This window comes from Falco punctatus (genome assembly GCF_963210335.1).
Source record: "Falco punctatus genome assembly, chromosome: 1".
Classification (NCBI taxonomy): Eukaryota; Metazoa; Chordata; class Aves; order Falconiformes; family Falconidae; genus Falco; species Falco punctatus.
The window spans coordinates 66,038,924-66,047,368 of NC_137580.1; positions in this window are offsets into that span (position 1 = coordinate 66,038,924).

Genomic DNA, 8,445 nt, shown 5'->3' on the forward strand with positions numbered 1-8,445 from the left:
AACCCTGATGTTTCTGGAGGGTAATACAGACAAAACAAGTCTTGTATTACTGAACATCCACAATTTTGTTGGGGGGGGAATTTTAGAGTGGAAAGTTTTTAAGTTCCTTTTTTGTAAACAATAAACTGGCTAAATTTTACAGCAGAGTAAGATCTGGTACTCACTCTGTGCTCTCTTCCAGATCAGAAAGCACAGACTTTACTGCAGCAATGTCAGATTAGAATAACAGTGGTTCACTCTATCTTATTGAGTAACAGGGTGTCTCGTACACTATAAATACTAAAATAGATAGTTAATAGCAATTTATTGCACGGCACAGCAGGTTCCAGCAATACATTCCCTCCTTTAATATGCATGTTGTATGTTTATGGACAATACAGTATGCTCATGCTGACAGTAACAAGCACTGGCTCATGGTATAAGTCTGTTCCCCTTCTTCCAGAATGCTATTTTCACCAGAGCTATCATTTTAGTTGCCAGCAGTCAAAACAAATCTAAAAAATAATCACAAAAAATAATTATCACACTTTCAATACAATTTTTAAATTATGTAGTGATTCTTGTACAGCATCCACAACTTCACATTTTGCAGCTACATAGCCTTTCTCAGCAGACTCTTGTCCTTACCCACTTATTTCATCTCTTTTCCCTTTGCAGCTACACAGAATAATACCCTAGTTTTGATCCAAAACCACACTAAACCAGGAGGAGTCTCTTGAATGCGAAGGGCTCTGGCTCATCCTTGTCACCTGTTGTGTTTGTATCACTTGCATTTTTCTTGTGAGATTGACACTCCTCCTGGTATGCAGGGTGAATTGCATGTTTGCAATCCACCATTACTAGACATGTACTCATTCATTTTCTTAATATGATATTAAGCAGATTATGACAGAAAAATGAAACAAACAGAACTCCTGTGTACGTACAGGTTGACTTCAGGGGATGTACAGAGCAAAGGCAGTGCTAGGGCTGCTGTATGTGCTTGTAGTCACTGCATCACTTTGTAAGAATGAAACCTGAGTTATAGTTGGACATTTATACAGCAACACAGTCTCATTCACTATAAACAGGAACTGTTCACATAGTAAAGATAATCGTTTTACTGCTGAGCAACAGCTTGCAAGGTCTCCTTTCAGTAAAAATGCTCACTTTACTTTCTCAATTCCTATGAAAGAAGGAGGAAAACCCTAAAGTACAGGTACTTCTGCATTTGAGGAATGTCAGTTATATTCTGTGAGTTTCCATGGATAATACAGCAGGTTGCTGCCAAGATCCCTTACATCAAAATGTAGTAATACCAGACAGTAAAAGCTAGGCCAGCAGAGGTGGTGTAAACATCACTGTTTGCTAAGTTACGAAGGGAGGGGGAAAAAATATGTGCTGAGCTGTGCTAAGAATTTGGCTTCTTTACCTATATCTTTGTATCGGTAAGAAGTATTTGAAAAATCTGGCCCTGCTTGTTTATTTCAACTATGATGAGCATCCAATGTTTTCCTAGAAATTCATACAACTAGCTCACCATTGGAGTCACTCTAACATTTTGTAGCTGGAAACCGGTAAGAAGCCAACAAACATAAATAACAATAAAAAAGCACCTTTTGCCTTCAAGTGCAATATTGATAATAATGTTTTTTTAGCTCCTCTCTGGGTGGAGAGACATTTACCTCATAATGCCTAATTATAAAGCCTGCAGTCAATTATTAACACTTACATTATGTTGCAAAGCTCATTGAGAAGACAAAAGGAGCAACCAACTTGTTCAAGCACAGTGCCGGAAGCAATTCAGTTGGCATGTTCTCAGTGCACTGAGTTTTGCTGTGAGTCACACAGCTGTTCTGCAAGGCACCTGTCTATATCTCTGCCTTTTTACAAGGCACCTAGAAAAAAAGTACAAGCCCCAAGTGGGCAAAATTTTATCCATTGCTTCCAGTTGAACCAACCTGTATATACATGGAGAAACAAGTCTTCTGCACCCACACTGCAAGTCCTCAATAGTATGTCTATACAGCTTTGAATTTTAGCATATTTTATAAAATATCATGACTACGCAGCCGATGTACTCTCCTACCCACCCACTGCTGAAGGAAAAAGGTCAGTGACACCTGTCAATAAATTCAGTGTTGTATTCACCAGGGTAGGGGCACTGCTTTGCTTTAAGATCTGCCAGATACGGTGCCCTGACCATGTGTTCCACACTGTGAACTGAAACACAAGTACTAAAGAAAAAAATGACAGCAATGGAGAAAACTTCAAAATAAAGGGAATTTTTAAGAACAGAAAGCAGGTCTGTCTGGCAACAGACCTGGGAACCCATCATGCAGATCAAGACAGGTGAGATTGAGTGCACAATAACCAGGACTCAAAACCAAGATCCCAAATCCAGAGCACACGTGTTTGTAAACCTGAACTAACTGACACTATTTTCAGATAAGCTGAGCCCACAGTAGATCCCATCAAAAAGAGGAAGCACTTTGGGTTACACGGTACTGCTGAAAATCAGGCTGCTTACTGGTTTACCTCGTTAGGGGCTTCCCTTCATTTCTTACTAGCTTGACATTTTGGCCTGGTCAATAGCATAGCTGTTCACGTTGTGCCAGCCAACATGTTGCAAGCCCTGCCTTGAAGCAATCTCTTGAAAGGCACGAGAGACAATTTCGCTGCCCTGCTCATTTACTAGTTGCCCTAGTTGTTTGCACTACCAAGAAAAAGCATCAATTAGTAACAATTAAATTGTCATATCTTGTCCCAGCCACATACAGCTGCAAAAATAGTTGTTTGTGCCACATTTAGGAAAACAGTGTTCAGGCTTCCACTGTAAACAAGAACAAGTTCAACTTGAACATGCGTTGCCTACCTGTAAAATGAAAGTTGCTATTTAATTGAAGTTCACCTAACTTAAAAGAAAAAACTAATATTTAAATTAAAATCACAGCAATCAAGGTTTAGGGACTCCATCTTTCAGAAGAAGGCTCTGTTCTCCAACTGGACAAGCAATTTTGCTAATAAAGTTATTTTGTATATTTGGAAAATGGAGTATCCTTAAAACATACTTAAATCATGGGTCTTAATTTCTGACTAATGAGAATAGTGACTTGCAGTTACTATTTAAGATTGACAATCTATCTAAATTTTTTTATTCCTCAACACATGTTTGAGGAAATGTGGAAAGAAAGGAAGAGTAAGCAAGAGCAGGAAAGCATCTGTTTTGGTAGTTGTTTATATGCAAGAGCCAGTTAAGGCCAGGATTTCTAAGGGAGTCCAGTGCCCAAAGCCCATGGATCTATTTGGCAACCATCTGAACATTTGTAGGTTCACAGTTAACTGCAGAGTGAATGTGACCACTTACCTCTGAGGGATTCAGAGATTCCTACAGAAAAAATGTGTTTGCTTTGCCATGTCTCTAAATAGTATCAGTGCCACTGTATCAGAAGAACTAATCTTGCATCCACCGCCTCATTTCATTTTAGCCACAGAGATCAGTGTGTATATTAAAAAGAAATTAAGAGGTAGAACTCTCAGTGACATAAATGGACCAGACATCATATTGAAGTAGTTCAAGCAAAGCAAACAAGTGCATTATTAGGGGATATTATGCATTTTCAGTGTGGAAAGGGCCAGAGATGGCTGCAAAAATTAAAGATGAGAAATCCATTTTAAAAATCTGATACAGCTTTACCCAATTACGTAGTTTTTCACAGGTGTTGATTCCCACAAGAAACTCAATTTTCTCTAAAGGGTTCCACCCTTGATTTTCTATATGTCATAATATAACTGCTAGCTTCAAAAACAAACCGCATGTTCTATCTTCTATTATATCAAGTTCCCACAGCATGCTTGTATAAGGGGTTTTTTTCCACTGAGAGAAGGCACGATAGAGATTATCTTAAAAGTGGTATTAAGGGAGGAGATGATTTAAACATTAAAAAAAATTGGAAAAGTATGTGCTTCAGTATTAATAATACATTCGTGGATATGCATTTGAAGCACAGCTTTGTGAAATGCACCAGGGAGCAGAGGAAGCATTTTTCCCACTGCCTTTTTTTAACATTTTAATAACAACTTGCTCAAAAAGAGAGAGAATTACAAAATTCTCAGCTGCATCAGAAACAGGGGGCTCACCTAGTTCAGTGTTATTTAGGGTAACAACAATGCATGCAGGCAAAACAAGGGTCTCTGGCAAGTTCCAGTAGGTCACCAGTCTGGACAGCTGAGAGGAATGTCACAGAGTGTATCTGTCCTGCAGTGCAGGCAGAGGTGGGGATAATGGCTCTACTCTGATACTCTTATTACATTAAAGACCATGAAGGCCTGAGGTACTGGGGTGATATGGGAATGAGAGCAGCAAACAGCAGACAGTCATGTTCCATAAACTGTAGCCAAAAGGAAATGCAGGAGTTTCCTGAAAGATGGCAGAACATGAGCTTTGGGCTCAGCAGGAAAGTTATGCTTTTGTGTCGTTATGTAGTACACACAACCCAAAACGTCTCTCCACTAACCTTCCAACATTCTCACCGCTCTCCCAACAGGAATTACCTCCCTAGAGTTATGTACCCTTGTAGAAAGGAGTAGCAAAACATGGCTTAGATACAGGTGATGCAATTCTCATTCCTTCAGCAGGGGAGAGTAACCTGGTAGAGACAAGACAAAGGCTTTGTACCTCTAATTGCCCCTGTTGCCCAGCCCTTCCCTGCCTACTTATGTCCACTGGACCTGTCCTCACATCCCTGACTTCACCCTCCACCATCAACCACATCTTAATTCTGTCCATGAGGACAGGCAGAGATGCAGACTCCACTGCATACTTACAGCAACTCCATCTGAGCATCCTGCAGCCCAAAGAGGGCTCTGTATGAGGAACTATGTACCAGTTGTGTAGCATGTATCCTAGCTGACACAGTTTTTATTTTCCTCCTGACCTACACTCATGACCTGCAATCAAGGTGTTACTACAGTAGGGGCAGCCCAAATCACTTGCAGCCTCTGCAGACAAGGCAGAGAAAGGGAAAAACAAGAATTGAGTGATGAAATTAATTAAATCAACTTATCTGGGTCATCTAAGAAGTCAGGCCAGAATGATTTCCTGCTTAATTCCTTCGTCACAAGCATGTCCTTGCAAAATATTAATTTAAAAATACATTTCAGTTCCTCCCATTTCAGTCAGCCTCTCTAGACTGTTGCAAATGCTGAAATGTACCATCTTGTGCCAAACTAATGTCCTCAAAGTGGAGGAACCTCAGATCTCTAGTGTATTTCCCAATGTATAGATGCATGTCCTGTTCCACTCCCCCAAGCTGCTGTTGTAGCTGGTAAAGTACAAAAACCCCAGACTGCTAAGTACATTTATTCCAGATGAAACGTTCCTCAGTCATCCAGGTCAGACATTCATCTACAAGTCTCCCACAGAAGACTCGATAAAGAAACAAGAATGTGTCTCCCAGGTTCTGTACTTTGTACTTGTAAGAGCTTTAGCAAGACCCAGATGCCAGATAAATAGAAACAGTAACAGTTGATTTGTTGACTCATTGCTCATGGTCAAAACCCTTGGCAGTGCAACAGGTGGGAATACTTCCTACTCACTTCGAACAGTGCCAGTAATCTTGCAACCAGTTTCTTTCTGACATCAGAAGTATATTCCCAAAAATACATTTTGGGAAACTTCCAACTTACCTGATAAAGGCAAATAGTCTGGCAAGCTGCTCTACACTTTGCTTAATAGGGATCCAGGCTGTGAGGTGACTGTATTTCTAACCAAGAACCCCTGCGGAAAAAAATTCAGCCTTGTAGATCTCTTCGGTGCCAGAACTACACAAAGGACAAACTGTGACACCTTCTTCTTTCAGTGCCAGTAGAAGAGCAAGTCCTAACGTGGGTGTTTCCAAGTCACACAACTTTGATATCTCATTTTGCTGGCCCTTGCACTGCTGTTCAGAGAAAACAGGACTTAGTTTGCTTGATTCTCCACAAAAAATATTTGGGCTTTCAGTGGCATTTGTACAGAAGTGCAGAGACCTCTATCATTCCTATTTTCAATCAAAGCTATAGCAGATGCCTGAAGATTCCACTGTCCTTGACCAGGGGACTATGAAGTCTAACTAAATAAGAAAGCAGAGACTTCAGTAATAACACATCTGAAGATACCCCGATACAAATGTATTTTTACAGCCCTATGTAAAGACCATCTACTGCTTAGCAATGATACAAAGCAAAGACTGTATTATTTTGTTTTCCTTTGAGTTTTGCACACTTGCTATTTTTTCACACCTGTATGATCAAGCTTCTCTTTTTGGGGGAAAAAAAAACCAAACCAAAAACCAACCACCAAAACCAAAACCAAATTGAAGCAATGAAACATTGTTAGTTAATATTTTATCCCCTATCCTCAGAATGAAAAGGCAAAGCAAGTTCTACCCTTGACCTGGAAGACTACTTGGCTTTGTACTGCTGCCCTAAACTGCAGCTGAAGATCTTAAGTGTTGCACCCAATTTGCAGGAATTTGTTGGAGCTGATCCTCAAAGCAAATACTTTTGAGTGAAGTGCAAGCTGAGACATGGTGTTGAACAAGATGATTACATCCAGGGAGGAAGGCTTAAGGAGATTCTCCTTATCAGACCCTGCTAACATGCAAATAAGTAAATGTAAGTAAGCACATGACTTGGATTTGTTCAACTAGTTAGCTATGCTTACTTAGCTAAACTAAGATATACAGTGCCCCCAGATTAGAATCTTTCAATAAGGTGATTACAATGAGCAGGTTAATGATTTTACAAGCCATTATAAAAATGTTCTCAGTTTGCCTCCAGATAAACAAGGTTTCCAGCTGGCAAAACCATCCAAGCTACAATGAAGCAAGATTTAGAAAGGTGCTGCAGAGCATGGGAAAAATCTAGTGCTTCGTAGCTTTCCTTGGTTTAAACACTAATGTTGGATAGGCTATTCCAGTACGAGAGACAAGTGGGAAATGCAAAACCTAGAAACTTCTCTGGACTTCCAGGATCTGTTGAAAATTGTCACTTCTCCTGGATGTGAGGAAGACGAGTTTTATAAATTGAGACCAGCATCTCCTCTAAAAGCACAGGAGTGCTCTGTTCTACACTCTTCACTTGAGTCAGCCTAGTTTTCTTAAATAGCAGCACCAACGGGAGCTTGCCTAAGCATCATAGCACTGCTGAAATCCTATTTGCAAAGAAAGATCTAAATGGAACCTTTTATTGTTGTCTCCTAGAAATGGCAAGGTATTGTTTATGTTCCTTTGTGTCACTTCTAATGGTTGCACAATGCTAGTCCTGTAGTAAGTAGTAGACCTGTGTAGTCAGTGTTTTATGGTTAGGCTGGGAGAGCCAAGGAAAGCAACACCAAGTTTATCATGCAACTTCGATAAAGTAACACAGAGATGTCATCTTTTACTGAGACCAAATATTTAATGAAAAAATTGTGACCAATTATATCACTGATTATTTTTTTTTTTTAAAGCTAGCAACTAGTGCATTACAGTAACAGTCCTGGTGCAGTTCAAGGTCAACTAAAACAGAGTTTTACCATACATTTACCAGACCGAATAAAAGCAGCTAATCAGGTAACTCGATGAGAAGATCACAGTCCTTTTCTAACAAGCATTTTTATATGGCTTCCAATTTTATCCTTTATGTAAGGCACCAAAGTAAACTGAAGCTTCAAAATTCACTAAATCATAACATGAATGTCTTTAAAAAGAAACCCCCAAAATTCTTTGAATTTCTCTAGTTGATGCCCACATACTATTTCCATCTGGAAAAAATGACATATGCACTTTGCTGAACAGGAACTACTGGCATATGAAAAACACCGCCGAGCAATGGTGATTCTTTGCCCAAAGGGATGTCACCTGTCACCCTGAGCCATTCCAATGGGGAAGACTGGTTGGCCCATCAAGAAACAATGGGTGTGTGACAGCTCATATTTTGAGTTTCACTGCATTGTTGCAATGCAGTGTGCCCAGTTCAAGCACCACAAGGCAGAACAAGAGGTTGCTCCTGGTCATTTCTGAGTGGGATGAGGTCTGGATCCATCCAGCATGGAATCTGGCCCAGGCTTCCTGTTCTTTCAACACAGCTGTCTGGCCTCTGCAGATCTCTGCTGGCTTGAGTAGTTGTGTGGAACAGCAACCAGCAAGTACCCACCCATATGCTGTACCATCACCCTTGTGCTTAGGAGTAAGCGGAAGGTTTGCAAAAAAAAAAAAAACCGGAGCAAGTTAACTGCCTCTTCCTTTCAACTAGCAAAACATTCTTGAAAAGTCTGACACCCAGACAAAATGCTGAATATCTATGACTGAAGCCAAATCAGAGACAAGAGCCTAAGCCTGCACAAAAATTCTCTAAACAGATCAGAAACGTAGAAAAGGAGGAAAATTCGCCTTTCAGTGCCTGTTTGGTAATTCACTAAATCAAAAAGATAGTGCTGTTAAT